The following is a 23,175-nucleotide window of genomic DNA, read 5'->3' on the forward strand; positions in this document are numbered from 1 at the left end:
ATTGAAAGTAGATTCTTTTCTCATACAGAAATCTTGTTTTCAATTCACCCTTCCTCTACTCCTTCCTGCTCTTCCCCACCTCCCCTCCACTATATATCCACTCATTTTCTGTTTCTCATTAAAGAACAGGCTTCTAAGAGATAACAACCATACATGACAAAATAAAATATAATAAGATAAAATGAAGTCCATCACATCAAATTTTGACAGGAAAAAGCAATAGGAAAAAAAAAAAAGAACACAAGGACAGACCTAAGAATCAGAGACACATTCATTCATGCACTCAGAAGTCCCATTCAGATGGCAGAGGAGGAGAACCTCACCACCTTTTCAGTAGACTAGGGGAAGGATATGGGGGGAAAGGGCATGGAGGTGGGGTCTAGAGAATTTGAGGAAGGGGGCTACAATAGAGACATAAAATGAACAAATTGTAAAAAATAAAAGAATTAAAAAATGAAAAAATTGCTAAGCTGAATGCTATAATATATACACAGAGCACTTGGACCAGAACTATGTCAGTCCTGTGTTTGTTCCTTCAGTGTCTACATTCCTATGAACATTGCTCATGCTGATTCAGAGGACTTTGTTCCCCTGGAGTCCTCCCTTCCATCTGGCTCTTCAACTGTTCCCACCTGCTCTTCTGCAGTTTCCCTGAGCTAAGGGGAGGTTTGATTGAGGTATCTCTTTTAGACCTGCATGTTCCAAGGTCTCTCTATCTCTCCCTACATAATGTCTGGCTGTGGATCTGTGCATCTGCTCATCTATTCCTGTCGGCTGCTGGAAGAAGCTTCACTGATGATGACTGAATAACACATTGATCATATTTATCTTTCTGGGTCTTGGTTACCTCACACAGGAATTTTTTTTCTAATTCCATACAATCATCTAGAAATTTCAGTGTTATTTTTTTTAACGGTGAGTACTACTTCATTGTATAAACATACCAGTCTGAGATTATTCCATGCTTTCATGGGTGGAGATACCTTCCTTAGGTTTTCCTTCTAACACCTTTTATAGAGTTTAAATTTGACTTTAAAATAGAATATCTTATTTTATCAATCCATGGTTATTGGGGAAAAAAAGACCCTGACACAACACATGTAGAAAATCTGGGCCATTATGAAAAGATACAATCTAAGGAAGAAGTCTAAGAATAGAAGAAGAGAAAGAACATAAGCTCAAAGGCCCAGAAAACATTATCAACAAGATTATAGAAAAAAAAAATTCCCAACCTAAAGAAGGAGATGTCTGTAATGTTACAAGAAGCATACAGAACACCAAAGAGATTGGACCATAAAAGAAAATTTCTTTACCAAATAATAATCAAAACACTAAATGTACAGAGAAAATGAGAGAACATTAAAAGCTGCAAGGGAAAAAAAGACTTAGTAACATATAAAGGCAGACATATTGTAATTACACCTGGCTCTCAATGGAGATTCTAGAAATCACAGGGTCTGGACAGATGTACTGCGGACTCCACAAGATCACAGATGCCAGCCCAGGGTGCTATTCCCAGCAAACACAACACAAAACAACACAAACAAACAAACAAACAAACAAACAAACAAACAAAATGTCCTTGATCTTAAGTATGTCTCCTCAGGTTAGCTACAGGTGCTATGAGCTAATATCAAAACCAGTAACATATAGCTCCTATAAACACCACATTCTTTGGATGTAGGAGGGGTGTTAGTGGGGAATGATAAATTTTTCTGACTTTTATTTTGCAGTTATCTCCTTGTTGGATAGTTTTAACTTGCCAGAGGTGCTATGCATGTTGCTGAGAGAGAATACTCATAATCAGTATAAACTGCCTGTGAATACTGTGTGTAACATTCTCAAGGTGACTAGAAAGGTGTGACTAGAAAGGCAATGGGGTACATAGAGGACATGGGGGTAATCAGCCACATTATGATTGGGTTTGAGGTCTACTCTACAAGCCTGTTACTGTGATCCTGTTAAAAAGCCCATGGTTGCAAAGGTCATAGGCAGTAACGGGGAAGCTACTGCAGTTATTTTGTAAAATGGACATGTCAAGACCCTTAAACTGTCTTCTAAATACTCACATTTATACACATAAATTACTACTGCCCTTAGCTCTGATTAGAAAAGCTTCTTTAGGCAGTAGGCAGTGATATTGCAGACTCCTTAGTGATCAGAGTGCAGAGAATAAGTGATTGCTGAATGCTCAGCTGTAAATTAAACATCTCTGTCACCCTCTACAATCGCTTGTAACATTGTGAAAGAACATGCCAAAAGAATGTAAGAAGGGAATGTACATCCATAGAAAAGACTAACTTTCCCTCTCTCCACAGTCATTAATTTCATGTAATTTTTTTTTCAATCTGTGAGTCTCATGAGCCTCCCCTCTTCCACATTAGCAGTCTGTTAGTGTTTTCATTGTTTCATTCTTCTTTGCTTAGCCATTGTGTTTAGATACAATGGGTGTAGCTTTTCTGCCATTTCCGGTAGATATTGTCTCATAGTAGACTTCCTGGTCCTCTGGCTCTTACAATCCTTCTTCACCCTTATTCCTTGTTGTTCTGTGAGCCTTAGAGGCAGGAGTTGTGTTATAGATATATCCCCTGGGGTTGGGTATCTCATGATTAGTTTTCCTCTGCATTTTATCACTGGTGGTTTTCTGTGAGAGTCTCCATCTGATTCAAAGAGAAGCTTCTTTGATGAGAGCTACATGTATTTGTGGCTATAAGGATATTTAGATTTTGTTAGGAATTATTCTGGTAAATTGGTAGTAGTCATGACCCTGTTTGTCTTGTGTGTTAACTAGGTTACTGTGTCAGACAGTATTTCCCTCTTGTTGAGTGAGCCTTCTGTCCAATCAAACAGCTGTTAGTAACTGTTAATTGATTATACAATACCAAGAGTCAGCCTCTAAAATCATAGACACACAAACACTGTTAAATAGCCTTAGCACTTTGTATTTTTGTATTTGCATGATATATTATATTGCAAAAAGTTCTTTCTATGTATTTCATATATCAAAGAAAAAGGCTATATATTTGAGAAGGAGTAAAGCAGAATCATAGAATTTGCTAGTGGGAGGGTAGGAAAAGAGGCTAAATAAAATAATTAGATTTTAATAAAAATAAAACATATTAAGAAAAACAAATAAAATAGGATAAGGGGTCTAGGGTTATAGAACAGTCTTCCATGCAAAAAACAAAAATAAAAACAAAACAAAACATGGTCACTGTACTCATGAGCTCAGAACAGCTAATAATTGCTTTCATAAGTGGTACCTATTGACATGCTCATTAGGACAAAAACAAAATAAATAAATAATAAGAGTAGTCATGAAAGTAGATGGCAGGCTATTTGGGAAGAGAAAGAGCATCAGTTGGAGGAAAAAGAGAACAATTGAGGACATTTGGGATCCATATGATTAAAGCACTATTATTGTGTTATGGATAATATATGATAAAAATAAGGAAAACAACGTTCCATTTCAGTGTTTCACAGTGTCACAGGAATTTTAGAACAATAAAGTAAAATACTTTTAATACCAGACCAATTAAGTGTGCTGAAGGAAGCTAGCCATGGTGAACAATTAATGTAAAATTTAGGAAAAAAATTCCCACGAGGACTCTACCTGACTGGAGTATACCAATTCTATTTCATTTAGTGTTAGTATTCATTGCACAGTTTCTTGTTCTGTTTGTCTTGTCTATTAAGACTCAACATCTCAGTCTTTCTAAGAACTGCTCACAGTTGAAAGAAGTTCTTTTCTTTTCCCATGTATATGTGCACATTTTTGAGAGCATGTTTCACACAATAAACTGATATATAAATAGAAATGCATAGCTCTCTTGCTCCATTTGAAGAAAGCAAAGTTCTGCTCCAGAATTCACTGTATTATCCAGAGAAGTCTTCCTTTAAATTTCATCACAGCTCAATCTTTCCACCTGCCAATTCTGCTGTTCTCCTCTCTTCTCCTGTATATTTGTCTAAAAATTTCAGAAACTCAACATATTTACTCTTTGAGAATTGCATTTATGACTATTGAGTCAAATCTGAAATGTTATTTGAATCATGAATTATTCAGTTAGCAACAAAATTTTGTGGAAGACAGAGTGCTGATTGGTGATGACATATGACTGTGAGATAAGCATCCAGCTTTCATTAGTGATGCCCAGCAATAGAATCCTTACTGGATTGTGTGATTTGTAAACTGTATCAGGAATAAGCCATTTCAAGATGGCCATTTCTGGGTGTCATTAATACATTGAAGATAGATAATCAGAAGCTACAATTGAGAAGCTCCAATATAAGGTAATACACAATGGACTGAAGCTGCTGTTGCAGTACAAGGAGACAGCCTTGCCTCCTGTAGCCAACAGTCAGGAAAAGATGAAGATCCAAGCCAGGTGCTATTCAGGAGAGATTCAGAGATCAGGAGAGAAGAACATCTTCAACATTTGCACTGATGCAGTGTCATGGTCAGTACTCTCATTCAGAGGAACAAAAAGACTAAATTTGAAACGAGAATATCTGGAATGATGTGTTCCCTCGTAAATTACCAGCTATTCTTTAGAAAAAGTTTAAATCTCACTCAGAATTGCAAACAGGATAGACAGTAGAAGTGATGGAATACAGGGAACAGGATGGGAGCCTACTACAGAGAGTCCTCTGATAGGCTCCATGCAATAGGGGATCAAAGCAGATGCTGAGACTCACAGCCAAATTTTGGGCAGAGTACAGAAAGTCTTATGGAAGAAGGGGGTGAAAAAATGACACAGAGACCCACAAAAAGACCAACAAAGCTAAAAAATCTGAGTCCAGGGGTTCCTGCAGAGACTGATGTACCAACTAAGGGCCATGCATGGAGAGGACTTAGATCCCCTGCTCAGATGGAGCCCATAGGCAGCTCAGTTTCCACTTGGGTGACTTAGTAAGGGAAGCAGGAGCTGCCTCTGTCATGAACTCAGTTACCTGTTCTTTGATCCCTTGCACTTGGCAATGCAGCTTTGCCAGGCCACAGAGGAAGAGGATCCAGGCAGTGCTAATGAGACTTGATAAGCTATGGGCAGGTGGCAGAGGAGGAGAACTCCCCCTTTCAGTGGATGAAGGAAAGATGATAGGGGGATAAGAGGGAAGAAGGGTGGGATTGGGAGGCATTGAGAGAGGGGGGCTCCAATAGGAGTATATAATGAATAAATGGTGATTAATAAATGAATAAACACATAAATAAAAACACGTATAAAAGAAAAATATTCTCAAATCAATTACACAATCAGAAAGAAAGGCTAGAAGTCTTCTGTTTCTTTAAGACTTGCAGTCATCTACCTTTTATGACAACATACACCTCTGTCAGGGATTAATCATGCCTTTCTTCTCCCTTGGTAACATCCCTAGAGAATACTGAGCCAACAAAAGAAAGATTTATTTGTGAAATTTCTGCAAATTCCACTGTGTTCCAGCAGGAATATGTAGAATATAACTGGAAGCACATATTGAGATCCCTTATCAAGATGGATGAAATAAAAATTCAATAATAAAACCTTGTGAAGTAGTATTAAACATATTGTATAAAATCTTTACACCTAAAGAAGCTAAGCAAGAAGGAGGACCTTGGGAGAAAAGATCAATCCTCACTCAGAAAGACAAACGGGAAGGAGAACAGAAGAATTAGAAAACAGCAAATAGGACAGGAGTCTACTACAAAGGGCCTCTGAAAGACTCTACCAAGCAGGATATAAAAGTAGATGCTAAGACTCAGAGCCAAACTTTGGGCAGAGTGCATGGAATCTTATGAAAGAAGGAGAAGATTGTAAGACTTGGAGAGGACAGGAGCTCCACAAGGAGAGCAACAGAACCAAAATATCTGAGCCCAGGGGTCTTTTCTGAGACTAATATTCCAACCAAGGACCATTCATGGATATAATCTAGAATGCCTGCTCAGATGCAGCCCATGGCAAGTCAGTGTCCAAGTGAGTATCCTAGTAAGGAGAACAGGGACTGTCTCTGGCATGGACTCAGTGGCTGGCTGTTTGACCTCCTCCACATTGGGGAACAGCCTTACCAGACCACAGAGGAGGACAATGTAGCCAATCCTGATGATACCTGATAAGCTAGGGTCAGATGGAAGGGGAGGGGTACCTCTCCTATCAGTGGACTTAGAGAAGGGCATGGGAGAGGATGAGGGATGGAGGGTGGGATTGGGAACAAATGAGAGAGGGGGCTACAGCTGAGATACAAAGTGAATAAACTGCAATTAATATAAAAAATAAACATTTAATTAAAAAAGAAAAATTCTGAGATCCTTCATACTAACTATGATGACAGAGTCTTGAGATAATAATAGTCATGTGACTATTCATATGCACCAATGGTAGAAAGACTGCTATCATTGGAATGCTTGTCAATTCAAAAACTCAGGTTGCAATTTGATTTTCATGGTGATGGCACATGGGAGTGGTAGCTTTGCACAGTGTTTAGATCATGATGATTCTGTCCTCTTTAATGGACAAGGGACATTTTTACAGTGGTTGGTTATCATTGTGATAGGTACTTTAGCATCTTTCTTCTGAAGTTTATCTCTCTAATGTCTACTACATTCTAATGTTAAAAAAAAGACCCCTCCACAGAAGGCATCTGAAAGACTCTACCTAGCAGTGTTTCAAAGCAGATTCTAAGACTCATTACCAAACCTTCGGCACAGTGCAGGGAATCATATGAAAGAAGGGGAGTTAGTATGATGTGGAAAGGATAGGAGCTCTACAAGGACCAAACATATCTGGACACAGGGTCTTTTCTGAGACTGACACTCAACCAAGGACTGTGTATGGATATAATCTAGAACCTCTGCTTGGATGTAGCCCGTGGTAGCTCAGTAACCAATTGGTTTCCCATAGTAAGGGGAACAAGGACTATTTCTAACAGGAACTCAATGGCTGGGTCTTTGACCTCCCTACCCCCTAGGGAAGGAGCAGTCCTGTTAGGTCACAGAGGAGGACTTTGCAGCCAGTCCTGAAGATACCTGATAAAACAGGGTCAGATGAATGGGGAGTAGGTCCTCCCCTATCAGTGGACTTGGAAAGGAGCAGGATGAAGATGAGGGAGGGAGGATGGGATTGGGAAGGAATGAGGGAGCAAGATACAGCTGGGATACAGAGTTAACAAAATGTAACTAACAAGAAAAATAAACAAATTTAAAAAAAAAGAAAAAAAAGACCCCTCATCAAAAGCTAAAAATTTCTTTTTAGAATTCTTATCCTCTAGAACAGTTAAGGAAATATATTTTTCTTTATTGTAAGTCACTTACTCGGCTCTTTTATGTCACAGAAGCAAAAAAAAAAAAATAGTGAATAACTGTAAAATCTCAGAAATAAAATATTTGTATAACTGGGTCTAGATTGATAGCTCATCTATTAAACACACTTGCTGCTCTTGCAAAGAAACCAGATTTGGCTCTAAACACCCACTTTGTGGTTCAAAACCATTCCCAACACCAATTGCAAGGGATCTGTAACCCTCTTCTGACCTCTGTGATATCAGATACACATAGTATATATGTGTACATACAAGCAAACATTTGTACTCACAAAATAAGTGGGTTTTTTTTTCTTTCTTTTTCTTTTTCACCATAGGCCCAAAAATGAATTTGTGGTTGTTTCTTCCTTGTTATATTCCATAATGGAATGAAACACCTTATTTCTGGGATTTCTATTGGAAATTATAAGATTGGAAAATGTCAGGAGAATTTCAGAAAACACCAGATTCTTCACTAAAATAAACAGCACTTGAGGAATACTATGTCCTGTGTAAACTATAAATATGTACTGTTGTGTTTAAAGAGATACAACTGTTGGAATTATGGAACCATCTTCAACTTATTTAGTATGCAAACATAACACACACACACACACACACACACACACACCACATACACACACTACAAAACCATAGCATCAGTATTTGAGATTATAGATAATGTGCAACCACATATAGTGTATATATCTTGTTGTCATTCACAGAGTAGATAAGGAAAGTATAGAAGATTTTGATACATTCCAAGATACCATAATAGTTGGCCCATGTAAACCAGGAGGCACTATGATAATGTAGAATAAGATGCTGTGTAGTGTCTGTCATATTTCAATAGATGAACATCATATTTAAACTTGCACTATAAAAATTACTGATATGAATGTCAGAGTTACCAGCCATTACGGTTGATGAGGTGAAGAGACCAAAGAACAGTGACAATGACAGTGTAGCATTATATGACCATGAGCTTGGTTTGCCAAACCTCTCAAGTTATATTATGTTGAGCGTGCTTCAACTTGGAAGAAAATAGAAATAATGCATTGAGGGTTAGGTATAAGGAAGGACAGAAAATGCATAGAAGCTGTGTGAATGAGTAGCTTAGACATACATATTTCACTAGTGCCTCCAACTAACTCCACAGCTAAGGTCACATTGGGGTTACCATATGAATAGTAAGTAGGAGAAGGAAAACCTAGAACCAATGTTGTTTGGCACATGAGTAATATGTGCAAAATGGAAATGATCCATTTCATAGCTAATGTTCCTGTGAAATGAAATCTCGTTGACCAACTTCCAGGTAATACTTCATGCCTTCTTGTTGTGCAAAATAAATATGGCCTTAAGTAAAATTGTCTTTGACTTATAGGACAAGAAACATGGCTTGTTTGATTAGTAGGGGTTTAGCAGTGAATGATGTTGGATGATCACAAACAAGAAGATCCATAAAGAAATAGAATTTTCTGGCTCTAATGTGCACCTGTCACCACCATCTCTTCGCAATCTCACCCTTCCTCCCTCATCTCCTCCCATGCCGCTCTCCAAGTCCATTGATATGGGAGGTCCTCCTCCCCTTCCATCTGACCCTTGCTTATCAGGTATCATCAGGACTGGCTGCACTGTCTTCCTTTGTGGTCTGGCAAGGCTGCTCCCCACTCAGGGGATGGTGATCAAAGAGCCAGACACTGGGTCCATGTCAGAGACAGTCCCTGTTCTCATTACTAGGGAACCCACTTGGATACTGAGCTGCCATGGGCTACATCTGTGCAGGTGTTCTAGGTTATATGTATGAATGTACCTTGGTTGGAGTATCAGTCTCAGAAAAGACCCCTGTGCCTAGATATTTTGGTTCTGTTGCTCTCCTTGTGGAACTCCTGTCCTTTCCAGGTCTTACTCTATTCCCCTTTAAAAGAGACTAGCAGACAAAAGAAAAAAAAAATCTTTCCTCAGCGGAAATATTGAGCAAAGCTGTTGTTTCTCAGTTAAAGTCATACTGATAATGCTTAACATTCACATGACTAACTGGTACTGTGTTCGGTTTCAGTGGTTAGAAAACAAGTAAATACAAGACTCAGAGAAGAAGGATGGTGATAGTAAGCTTTAGAATAAAAACCTAACTACCAGAAAAGACCCTGTGCCCAGATATATTTGGTCCTTGTGGAGCTCCTATCCTTTCCCCATCATACTAACTCCCCTTCTTTCATATGATTCCCTGTACTCTGCAAAAGTTTGGTTATGAGTCTTAGTATCTGCTTTGAAACACTGCTAGGTAGAGTCTTTCAGATGCCTTGTGCAGTAGACTCCTGTCATATGTTCAATGCACATCCCATTTGTCTTTCTAAATGAGGATTGATCATCTTACTCCATGTCTGCTCTCTGTTAGGCCACAGAGGAGGACTTTGCAGCCAGTTCTGAAGACACCTGATAAAACAGGGTCAGATGAATCGGGAGGAGGTCCTCCCCTATCAGTGGATTTGGAAAGGAGCAGGGTGGAGATGAGGGAGGGAGGGTGGGATTGGGAGGGAATGAGGGAGTGGGATACAGAGTTAACAAAATGTAACTAATAAGAAAAAAATAAAATTAATAAAAAAAGAGAAAAAAAAAACCTAACTACTGTAGTAAAGAAGTCCAGTACAACAAAAACAAAGCAACAATACTAAAATGATTAGAAAGGAAAAATGATTGGGATTTATTATGAGTCAAAGGACATAGTTGTCTCACTAGCCTTTCTCATATAAGTGATGCCATAGAAGGAGGCCAACCAGAATCCTTAGCAGTTGTTTCTAGGATGGCAGAGTTCAATATTTGTACCAACATTTCATTTTGGATTTGCTTTCAAGAGCCTCCTTGGAATAAAGATGCAGTCTCAAAAGTAGGTAATATTTTCTCAGCCGATTATTAATTTTCCAGTAATTATCCTTGGAAGAAAAAGCTGCCTCATTAAGGATACAGAATAATTCCAATGATAGGCCCATGGAATGAATATAAAAAGGTTCATTTTTTTTATTCAAATGGGATAATTCCAAGAGGATATTATATTTTGTTTTTAAATAGATCACTAGAGATATTTCTGGATCTTTAGTACAATCAGTTTCTCCACCTTCCAAATTTCTTGTACCTGTACCTTACAGGTATCCCTCAAAGATCATTTCTCACAAGATTCCCCTTCTAGGAATCTACATATACATTTCATTGTATATTTCCTGAGAAGGTATATGTCTTATAGTCATTTGTGGCAGAATGAATGCCAAAAGATGGAGTTTACTCCTGAGGGTCTGATAAAGAGGAAATATGGTTTATAACACAGGAGGTACAGGTAGTCATGGTGGTTTTCTGAGTGTCTATTTCTGGTAAGCCTGCCATTTTTTTAAAAAACATCCTTATTTTTTAAAAGCCAAATTGGTGAAATTTTATGAAAAAAATAAAAAAGGCATGGTCTTTATGTAGAGAGAAAAGCCTTGGAGAATTATTATTATTCATTTTTATGCATCTTCCCTAGAAGGAATATGAACAACGTTTAAACATGATTGTATAAAGTATGGCATGGGGTTCCATTTGAATTTAACACAATGAGTTCATGAGTGCTTGAGGAGACTGTTCTTGGGTGACATAAGATGAAGCCCTAGATATGAGTGAGCAGAGATAAATTTTCCCATTGGCATTAAAAAAATTAAAGAACAAGAAAATCCTGTAGGAGAACTTCAGTATGAGAAGCAGAGAGTATCAGAGGGAAAAAAGCAAAGGCTATGAAGGCACGAGGACTTTTGACCTACAAATTATAATTTTTAATGAAATAGGATATGGTGTATGTATGTTGAACTCAAGAATGTGACAGAATCCATAGGATCCGTAAAATCTCAAGCCAGACAAAATCTCAGCATGAAGAAGGGAGATGTGCATGAAGGGTAACTCTTTATTTTATTTTTATTACAATTTTTATTAATTGCAGTTTATTCACTTTGCATCCCAGCTGTAACCCCCCTCCCTCATCCCCTCACAATGCAGCCAGTCCTGATGAGACCTGATAGGCTGGGTCAGAGGGAAGGGGAGGAGGACCTCCCCTATCAGTGGACTATGGAGGGGCATGGGAAGAGATGAGGAAGGGTAACTCTTTTTTTATTTTTATTTTTTTATTATTATTTTATCAATTATACTTTATTCACTTTGTATCCCCCCATAAACCCCTCCCTCCTTCCTCCCGATCCCACCTTCCCATCTCCTTCTTCACGCATGCCCCTCTCCAGTCCACTGATAGGGGAGGTCCTCCTCTCCTTCCTTCTGATCTTATTCTATCAGATCTCATCAGGAGTGGCTGCATTGTCCTCTTCTGTGACCTGGTAAGGCTGCTCCCCCCTCAGGGGGAGGTGATCAAAGAGCAGGCCAATCAGATTATGTCAGAGGCAGTTCCTCTTCTTATTACTATTGAACCCACTTGGACACTAAACTGCCATGGGCTTCATCTGTGCAGGGGTTCTAGGTTATCTCCATGCATGGTACTTGGTTGGAATATGAGTCTCTGGGAAGACCCCTATGTTCAAATTTCTGGTTCTGTTGTTCTCCTTGTGGAGTTCCTGTCCTCTCCAGATCTTACTATTTCCCACTTCTTACATAAGATTCCATGCACACTGCCCAACAGTTGGACATAAGTCTGAGCATCTGCTTTGATAGTTTTCAGGGCAGAGCCTTTCAGAAGCCCTCAGTGGCGGGTTTCTAGCTTGTTTCCTGTTTTCTTCTTCTGATGCCTGAGGAAGGGTAAATCTTAACCAAAGAGATATTGGCGGTTGATAGCTACTGAGAGAGGAAGAGTCAATTTGTTCTAAGATTATAGCCATTGATAAGGTGACCAAGCTCCAATAAAAGGTCAGGCATACAAGAATGTATTAGCATCACACATTTGACTTAGTGGGTTTTAAAAACTAAAAGAGAGTACACTGGGTTGGTGGGAAAGAGTGGTTCAATCAAGAGGGAGTTAGGGGTGGATATAATCAAAACACGTATAAAATTACCAGTGACGTTACACATATGTGTGTGTGTGTGTATATATATATATAAAATCTATTGATCAATTTTTTAAAATTTTTATTTAAGACTGGGCCTGAATTGATGGTGGGTCAAATATAATTAATGCTTTGAAGAAAAAAAAATGATAGGGAGCAAGGAATAATACAGAACTTAGGCAAACCCCAAAGCATTCTACTGTTCCTTATGAATGTTATTATTTTATTTATGCCTTAGAGCCAAGGTATATTTTATTAATTATTTTATGTTGTAGGCATATGTATTCTTTCCTTTCTGAGTCTTTACTATTCTGCATTAATGTTGTTCATATAACATCATTCACAAATGTAGACAATGACAACATATTAATAGGATCTAACATTGCCATTCCTATTTTCATTATTTTAAGTCAGTGCTCTACATTAAATCAGTCAATGATGTTTCTCATTGTTTCCCATTGGGTCCCTTAGCCTGGTAATGGATGGCATTTACAATCTCATTTTTGTAGGTTTATTTTCTACTCCCTGTTTGCTGAAATATCTAAATGCATGTGTTTGCCAAATGGAACTGTTTGCTACTTCTAGCACATTTGCTGACTTTCCAGAGTTCTAATCTAATCCCATTTCTGAGTTTCATTTTGTGCCTGTTGTCAGTTAGCTCTTCCTTGCTTCCTGCCAGCCATCACTGTAAACATTCTACTCCACTGGAAGGTGGATCCTGACACTGCTTGACTCTCACCAGGAAAGACCAGCTGGGCATACAGCGTCTTTAACTCTTTAACTGCCTGTCTGACTCAGATGCAAGGCAGATGGTCACTGTCCTACACATGGAGAGTTGCATGGTACAGATTAAATCATTGGGATAATGTGACTGTAGGCTTGGAGTTCATGGTGCACATAATCCTATAACATTTAGATATGGGTTTTTCCAGGGAAACTTACAGTCATATTACAATTAACTGCATGAACAAAGCCAACATTTTAGAATTTGGAATAAAGTATGAAGGAGAATTTAAAACCTTGTTTTAGGCAAACATTGTTGCATAACATACATAATTTTCACATTCTTTAATTTGGGTCAGAGATAATTTTTTGAAGTTGCTTTATAATGTAAAATAAAATAGATTATTATTTCAAAAGACCATGCGTGGATAGGACCCAGGCTCCCTGCTCAGATGTAGCTGATAGGCAGCTCAGTCTCCATGTAGGTCACTAAGTAAGAAGACCAGAGGCTGCCTCTGACATAAACTGTGTTGCCTATTCTTGGAAAATTTGCCCTGGGCAAGGCAGCTTTGTCAGGACACAGAAAAAGAAGATGCAGCCAGTCCTGAAGAGACTTGATAGCCTGTGGACAGTTGGTATGGGAGGAGAGCTTCCATTTTCTGAGGACTAGGGGAGGACGATGGAGGAAAGAGGGATGGAGGGTGGGACCAGGAGGAGATGAGGGAGGGGCTATAATCAGGATATTAAAGTGAATAATCTTTTTTAAAAATGTGTGTTTTCTTAGTACTTGCGAACCATCATTTAATGTTTAGTAATGAATACGGAGAGCTTATTCATAAAATAGAGTTGAACATGATAATGATTACTTTTTTGTTGCACTATGCTATCCTATTTTTTTTTTAATCTTATGGCTCTATATTGTCTCAACCTTGTCCCAGCTGCTACATTTATATTTTCCCAGGAAATCTTCTTTTGAGCAAGCTACTTCACCATATGCAGAACAAAAAGAATATAAAATTGCATTACTAAATTTTTAATGAAGTCATTTTCTGTAGATATGAAAATACAGGTGTTGCATGCATGTTCAAACGAAATTCATCCTTTCCTCACCATGATGCAGTGCATGCCCTTGATCCGTAAGCCAAAATACAGACTGCCTCAATTATAAAAAATATAATTGTGGATTCATGTGTGCAATCTGAGAAAATCTCAGGTAAAAAATATGATGATATATGAGTGTGGAAGACCGTGAAATTAATTAAAACACACTGTACTAATTAAGATTGAATCCTTTAAAATAAAAACAAAAACAAAAATAAAATGCTACAAATTATACACATATCCACAAAACATCTGAATCCTCAGTAACATCTGCATCATCAGATGTATTATATTCAGTTTCATGACTGACACCATGGTATAATCATAACAGTTTGGGGGGCAGAGCATCCAGGACTGTGAACTGGTTCAGCACCCTTTTCCCAATACTACAGAAAGCTGGTCCTTTCTCAGGCACAATATGTAGTAGAGCTGACACAGGTGCTCAGATAACCTGACTGCTAACTGCAAGCACTTTCATGTCTTCTTCACTTTGCCTCACTAACTGTTCAACATTTTTAACTAGTAAGATGTTTCAGGTGTGGAAGAAAAAAGAAACCCTGAGATTAGCTTACCATTGCCCTAAAGTGAATCTTAGTCACAGAAAATGAAGTGAGCATACTTCAAGGAGATTAGGATGAGAGGTTGCTGGCACCAACCTCCTCCATTCTTCATGACTCTTGTCTTGTTTTAGCCACATGTCTTTGCCTTCACATATTTTCTATCCAATAACTTCATACCTGCCATCTTCAATTACCCCAATGCCCATCACAGTTCCCAAAAATATGTCTACAAAAATGAAGGAGAATTTGAATGACTTGCTCAAATCAGGGTCACTCTGTGAGGTCGCTAAGATATAACAAACTAAACTAAAAAGGTCTGCCATGTACGTAGGATTCATCATTGGGAGGACTTCTTCTCAGAAAGAAGAAATGTGGAATGAAATAAACTCTCACATTTTATGATACAATGTACCATTATTATTTGAAAATGTGTCAGAATTTATCTAATAACTAAAAGCCTCACTGTCCAGTGCATAGAAGGCTAAACAGAGTTAACAAGCTTAGACCCACTCAGCTTTCATTTTAGTCTATAAATTACAAATATGGAAATTGAATATATGTGTCTACAATACACCTTCTCTTTCAGTTTCAGCTTAGTGAGTCAGACATAATTAAGAACCCAAGTCAAGAAATCTCACAACGCAAAAGATTAAATATTCATTATAATTTACCATTTATGACATTAGTGAATGAGTTCTATTAACACTTCTGTCTACCTATTGAGTAGAATTAAAGGGCACTCAATGGGATATGAAGGCAGAACAATACAGAACCTGCTGACAAGGAGATTGGGCACTGCTGTGGGAATAATTTATACGGAGAAAAGCTAAAGAGCTTAAATTTGTGTGATTAAGTTTGTGCTGGGTGGGGGCTGTAGTGAAAGAACTTGGAAATCACAAATCTCTGTAGGTCGATGCTACTGAGGAAGAAAGTCACAAGTTACCTGGCCCTTCATTTGGAATTAATAATAGAATATTTGTAGAGAATTCATTATGAAATTATTTTATTTATTTTTTTATTTATTTTTAATTTTTTATTAATTACACTTTATTCATTTTGTATCTCCCCATGAGCCCCTCCCTTCTCCCCTGCCGATCCCACCCTCCCTCCCTTTTCTGCATGCATGCCACTCCCCAAGTCCACTGATAGGGGAGGTTCTCCTCTTCTTTCTGATCTTAGTCTATCAGTTCTCATCAAAAGTGGCTGCATTGTCCTCTACTGTGGCCTGGTAAGGCTGCTCCCCCCTCAGGGGGAAGTGATCAACCAGCAGGCCAATCAGATTATGTCAGAGGCAGTCCCACTTCCAATTACTATGTAACCCACTTGGACACTGAACTGCCATGGGCTACACCTGTGCAGGGGTACCAGGTCATCTCCATGAATAGTCCTTGGTTGGAGTATGATTTTCTGGGAAGTTCCCTGTGTTCAAATTATCTTGTTCTGTTGCTCTCCTTGTGGAGTTCCCGTCCCCTCCAGCTCTTACTATTTCCCACTTCTTACATAAAATTCCATTCACTCTGCCCATCAGTTGGCCATCAGGCTCAGCTTTGCTGAGCTTTGCTCAGCTCTGCTTTGACAGTCTATACTGCAGAAGCTTTCAGAGGCCCTCTGTGGCAGGTTTCAAAGTTGTTTCCTATTTTCTTCTGGCTTTCAGAGGCCCTCTGTAGCAGGTTCCGAGGTTGTTTCCTATTTTCTTTTTCTTCTGATGTCCATCCTCTTTGCCTTTAAGGATGGGGATTGAACATTTTAGTTAGGGTCCTCTCTTTTGCTTAGTTTGTTTAGATGTACAGATTTTAGTGGGTTTATTCTTTGTTGTATGTATATATGAGTGAGTATATACCATGCGTGTCTTTTTGCTTCTGGGACAACTCACTCAGGATGATCCTTTCCAGGTCCCACCATTTACCTGCAAATTTCATGATTTCCTTATTTTTCATTGCTGAGTAATACTCCATTGTATAGATGTACCACAGTTTCTGCATCCATTCTTCAGTTGAGGGGCATCTGGGTTGTTTCCAGCTTCTGGCTATTACAAATAAAGCTGCTACAAACATGGTTGAGCAAATGTCCTTTTTGTGTACTTGCACCTCTTTTGGGTATATACCTAGGAGTGGTATAGCTGGGTCTTGAGGTAGCACTACTCCTAGTTGTCTGAGAAAGCGCCAGATTGACTTCCAGAGTGGTTGAACCAGTTTACATTCCCACCAGCAATGGAGGAGGGTTCCCTTTTCTCCACAACCTCTCCAGCATGTGCTATCACTTGAGTTTTTCATCTTAGCCATTCTGATGGGTGTAAGGTGAAATCCCAGGGTTGTTTTGATTTGCATTTCCCTAATGGCTAATGAGGTTGAGCATTTCTTTAAGTGCTTCTCTGCCATTCGATATTCCTCTACAGAGAATTCTCTCTTTAGCTCTGTTCCCCATTTTTTTCAGTGGATTACTTGGTTTGTTGCTTTTCAGCTTGTTTAGTTCTTTATATATATTGGATATGAGTCCTCTGTGAAATAAAGGGTTGGTGATGATTCTTTCCCAATCTGTAGGCAGTCGCTTTGTTTTGATGACGGTGTCCTTTGCTTTACAGAAGCTTTTCAATTTCATGAGGTCCCATTTATTGATTGTTGCTCTTAGAGCCTGTGCTGTTGGTGTTCTGCTCAGGAAGTTTTCTCCTGTACCAATGAGTTCTAGGGTATTCCCCACTTTTTTTTCTAGCCAATTTAATGTGTCTGATTTTATGTTGAGATCTTTGATCCACTTGGACTTCAGTTTTGTACAGGGTGATAAGTATGGATCTATTTTCATTTTTCTACATGTAGACATCCAGTTAGACCAGCACCATTTGTTGAAGATGCTATCTTTTTTCCATTATATGGTTTTGGCATCTTTGTCAAAAATCAGATGTCCGTAAGTGTGTGGGTTTATTTCTGGGTCTTCTGTTCAATTCCATTGATCCACCATTCTGTTTCTATGCCAGTACCATGCAGTTTTTATAACTGTTGCTCTATAGTACAGCTTGACATCAGGAATGGAGATACCTCCAGAAGATCTTTTATTGTAGAGGATTGTTTTAGCAATTCTCGGTTTCTTGTTATTCCATCCGAAGTTGAGAATTTTTCTTTCCAGGTCTGTAAAGAATTGTGTTGGCAATTTGATGGGAATTGCATTAAATCTGTAGATTGCTTTTGGTAAGATGTCCATTTTTACTATGTTAATCCTGCCAAGCCATGAGCATGGGAGATCTTTCCATCTTCTCATATCTTCCTCTAATTCTTTCTTCAGAGACTTGAAATTTTTTTCATACAAATCTTTGACTTGCTTGGTTAGGGTTACACCAAGGTACTTTATGTCATTTGTGGCTATTGTTTATGGTGTTGTTTCTCTAATTTCTTTCTCAGCCCTTTTGTCTGTTTTATACAGGAGTGCTACTGATTTTTTTGAGTTAATTTTGTATCCAGCCACTTTGCTGAAGGTGTTTATCAGCTGTAGGAGTTCCCTGGTAGAGTTTTTGGGGTCACTCATGTATACTATCATATCATCTGCAAATAGTGATAATTTGACTTCTTCCTTTTCCATCTGTATCCCCCTTATCTCCTTCAACTGTCCTATTGCTCTAGCAAGGACTTCCAGCACTATGTTGAAGAGATATGGAGAGAGTGGGCAGCCTTGTCTTGTCCCTGATTTCAGAGGGATTGCTTTAAGTTTCTCTCCGTTCAGTTTGATGTTAGCTATAGGCTTGCTGTATATCGCCTTTACTATGTTTAGATATGTGCCTTGTATCCCTGATCTCTCCAGTACTTTAAACATGAATGGATGTTGGATTTTGTCAAATGCTTTTTCAGCATCTAGGGAGATTATCATGTGGTTTTTTTTCTTTCAGTTAACAAGGTGGATCACATTGATGGATTTCAGTATATTGAACCACCCCTGCATACCTGGGATGAAGCCTACTTGGTCATAGTGGATAATATCTTTGATGTGTTCTTGGATCCGGTTTGCAAGTATTTTGTTAAGTATTTTTGCATCAATGTTCATAAGGGAGATGGGCCTGAAATTCTCTTTCTTTGTTGAGTCTTTGTGAGGTTTAGGTACCAAGGTGATTGTGGCTTCATAGAATGAGTTTGGTAATGTTCCTTCTGTTTCTATTTTGTGGAATAGTTTGAAGAGAATTGGAGTTAGCTCTTCTTTGAAGGTCTGGTAGAATTCTGCGCTGAAGCCATCTGGTCCTGGGCTTTTTTTGGATGGGAGACTTTTGATGACTGCTTCTATTTCTTTGGGGGATATAGGACTATTTAATTGATTTACCTGGTCCTGATTCAGCTTTGGTGAGTCAAATCGATCAAGAAAATTGTCCATTTCATTTAGATTTTCAAATTTTGTTGAGCATAGACTTTTGAAGTAAGTCCTAATGATTGTTTGGATTTCCTCGGTGTATGTAGTTATGTCCCCCTTTTCATTTCTGATTTTGTTAATTTGGGTGGTGTCTCTCTGTCTTTTAGTTAGCTTGGCTAAAGGGTTTGTCGATCTTGTTGATTTTCTCAAATAACCAGCTCTTGGTTTCATTGATTCTTTGAATTGTTTTATTGGTTTCTAATTGATTGATTTCAGCCCTGAGTTTGATTATTTCCAGCCGTCTACTACTTTTGGGTGTGTCTGCTTCTTCTTTTTCTAGGGTTTTTTAAGTGGGCCATTAAGTTGCTTGAATGAGCTGTCTCGAATTTCTTCTTGAAGCCACTTAGTGCTATGAACTTTCCTCTTAGCACTGCTTTCATTGTGTCCCACAAGTTTGGGTATGTTGTGTCTTCATTTTCATTGAGTTCTAGAAAGGCTTTAATTTCTTTCTTTATTTCTTCCCTGACCCAGCTGTCATTTAGTAACAAGTTGTTCAGTTTCCATGTGTGTGTAGACTTTTTGCTATTTCTGTTGTTATTGAAGTCCAGCTTTATTCCATGGTGATCAGACAGGATACAAGGGATTATTTCAGTCTTCTTGTATCTGTTGAGGCTTGCTTTGTGACCAACTATATGGTCTATTCTGGAGAAGGTTCCATGAGGTGCTGAGAAGAAGATAAATTCTTTTGTGTTTGGGTGTAAAGTTCTGTAAATGTCTGTGAGGTCCATTTGATTCATGACCTCTGTCAGAGATATTGTTTTTTTTTTAATTTCTGTTTTGTTGACCTGTCCTTTGTTGAGAGTGGGGTGTTGAAGTCTCCCACTATTAATGTGTTTGGATCTATATGTGGTTTAAATTTTATCAATGTTTCTTTTACAAATGTGGGTGCTCTTGTATTTGGGGCATAGATGTTCAGGATTGTGATGTCTTCCTGGTGGAATTTTCCCTTGATGAGTATGAAGTGTCCTTCCTCATCTCTTTTTATTAATTTTGGTTGAAAGTCTATTTTATCAGATATTAGAATGGCTACTCCTGCTTGTTTCTTGGGTCCATTTGCTTGGAAAGTCGTCTTCCAACCTTTTACCCTCAGGTAATGTCTATCTTTGTGTCTTAGGTGTGTTTCTTGTATGCAACAGATTGCTGGGTTTTGTTTACGTATCCATTCTGTTAATCTGTGTCTTTTTACTGGAGAGTTGAGTCCATTGATGTTGAGAGAAATTAATGACCAGTGGCTGTTAGATCCTTTGATTTTGATGTTGGCTGTGTTCATAAGGTTGTGTGCTTGGTTGCTTTTTGTTTTGCTGTAGTAAGGTTAATTATTTCCTGTGTTTTCTTGACAGAAGCTAATTTTCTTGGGTTGTATTTTCCCTTCCAGTGTCTTCTGTAATGCTGGATTTGTGTGTAGGTATTGTTGAAATTTGTTTTTGTCATTGAATATCTTGTTTTCTCCGTCTATGAGGACTGAGAGTTTTGCAGGGTATAGTAGCCTGGGTTGACATCTGTGTTCTCTTAGGGTCTGCATGATATCTGTCCAGGCCCTTCTGGCTTTCATAGTTTCTGCTTTTGCCTTGTCTTATTGTGTCTTGCTTTGTTGTGTTTGTTGTCTTTGGGAGGCCTGTTCCTTTCTGGAAAAAAACAAAACAAAACAAAACACAAAAAACAGAGGGAGAGGAAGTGGAGGAGGGGGAGAGGGGAAGTAGGGAGGAGTTGGGAGGAGTGGAGGGAGAGAATCTGTGGAGTGTACTATATGAGAGAACAATCTACTTTCAAATAAAAAAAAGAACTTAAAATGGAAAAAAAAAAAGAAAAGTCAGGTGTGATTCTAATGGGTTTGCTGTTATATGTTACTTGGCCTTTTTCCCTTGCAGCTTTTAGTATTTTTTCTTTGTTCTGTATACTTACTGTTTTGATTATTATGTGGCGGGAGGATTTTCTTTTCTGATCAAATTTGTTGGGTGTTCTGTAGGCCTCATGTATCCTTATTGGCTTCTCCTTTAACTTAGGGAAATTTTCTTCAATGATTTTGTTGAAAATATTTTCTGGGCCTTGGAGAAGGGAGTCTTCTTTTTTCCTCTATTCCTATTATTCTTAGGTTTTGTCTTTTCATATTGTCTTGGATTTCTTGGACGGTCTGTGTCAGGAATTTTTTGGATTTAACATTTTCTTTGACAGATACATCGATTTCTTCCATTGTATCTTCTACACCTGAGATTCTTTCTTCCATTTCTTGTATTCTGTTGGTTATGCTTACCTCTGTAGTTCCTGTTTTCTTCCCTAAATTCTTCCTCTCCATTATTTCCTCCATTTGTGTTTTCTTTAATTTTTCTAGTTCTAGCTTCAGGTCTTGAGTTGTTTTGTTTACTTCCTTCACCTGTCTGCTTGTATTTTCCTCTTTTTCTTTTAGTTCCTTCAACTCTGTCTCTTTTATTTCTTTCAGTGATTTAATTATTTCTTCTCTGAAGGCCACAAGCTGTTTGGCTGCATCTTCTCGTATTTCTTCACGGATGGCCCTAATCTGCTTGTCTTTAACTTCCTCCATTTCTTTACGGATAGCCATGATCTGTTTGGTTTTATCTTCCTCTGATTCTTTATGTATTTTATTTGTTTCCTCTATTATCCTCTTCATCAACATAGATGTAAGGTCATCTTCTTGATTTTCTATTATGCTGCATTGTTCAGCTGGATGGCTGGGTTCTGGAGATGCCATATTGCTCTGTCTTTTGTTGGTTGAGCCTTTACGCTGACCTCTACCCATTGGGCTGATTTAGGTGTTGGCTGTTAGTTTCTGTGCTTCCTGGAGTCCTGAGGTAGGGATTATCCCCTTGGCCGGAAGATGATTTTTCCTGAAGGAGTCCTTCTCTGCTTTTTGGTTATGGTCACTGTATGGCCAGTGTTTCTCAGGAGTTGCCACTGCTCACCTCAGGTTTATAGCACTGAGTAGTAGCTATGGTCTATGTTAGGCAGGGGGGGGATCTCCTCTTACCCATAGAATTTCTCAAGACAGCTGCCCCACTGCTGGGTTTCTTGTTATAAATTTAGTGTGCTGCTGCTCACTAAATTTCCATGTACAGTCCTCTTGAAGAAACTGCTGATTCCCTAGCTGTGGGGTTTTCTCCCAACAGGGAAACTCAGTCTGTTATCCTGGGGCGCACAGTTCTGTCCGGGAAAGTGGGAGGTGCACTCAGCAAGTCTCTGGGCCAGAGGCTGATTGCTCCGCTCTGGGCCTGGAGAATGTGTACCTAGGTTGAGTTGGCGCCTGGGGGCACTGTTCTGGTCTGGAGGCTGGGTGCCTCACTCTGGACCAGAAGCTGTGTGTCTCTGTCTGGGATGGCAGCTGCAGGCACCGCTCTGGTCCAGATGCTGTGGGTGCAGCCCCCCTGAAGGACCAGGGATTCCCACAGTTTTGACAGTCTAGCTAGGAATAACTGGCCGATCCCTGGCACAGTATCCGAGGGCTGCTGTAATGGCTCTCTGGCGCCTGCAGGTCCGAGGATGCAGCTGTGTGTCCCAGTGCCCCAGGGGAACTCAACAATGGCGGCAGAGCACAGCACTCCTGCCTGCACTAGAGTCTGCGTGAGTCCAGGAAGTGTTTTGGTGCTGGGTGTCCTAAGCGTTAGAGCTGCTGACCCCCTCCGCTGGGGGTTTCCTCCTGCCAGAGACACGCAGTCTGGTGCCCTGGTGCCCTGGTGCCCACAGTTCAATCTGAGGCGGCAAATCACGCGCGCAGGCAGGGCTCCGTGCAGGAGCCTGGGTTCCCGGCTCCTGGGGCGCCCGCGGAACCCGAGAGTTTTCCAGGGGATGTCTGGATAACCTGGGGTCGGTCCCAATTGTTTCCTGCTCCGTGGGGTTATCTCTCGACTGGGAAATCCAGTCTATGGTGCTATGGGCCCACAGTTCAGTCTGGGACCGTGAACAGATCGCGCTGGCGTGTAGCCCCGGGCTGACGTTTAGCAGGGTGAGTTAAAGCTGATTGAATCCCCCACCGTGGGGTATCCTCTCACCTGTGAAACACACTCACTTGTGTTTTATGACCGAGAGTTCTGATTGCTGGTCACTGTGCTAATCCTGCTGTGCTGCTCCTCAGAATGAGAGTCCTCCCCGCGCCGCCATCTTGCCCCCCC

The sequence above is a fragment of the Psammomys obesus genome, unplaced genomic scaffold (assembly GCF_907164565.1).
Source record: "Psammomys obesus unplaced genomic scaffold, mPsaObe1.curated_primary_1811, whole genome shotgun sequence".
NCBI classification, from domain to species: Eukaryota; Metazoa; Chordata; class Mammalia; order Rodentia; family Muridae; genus Psammomys; species Psammomys obesus.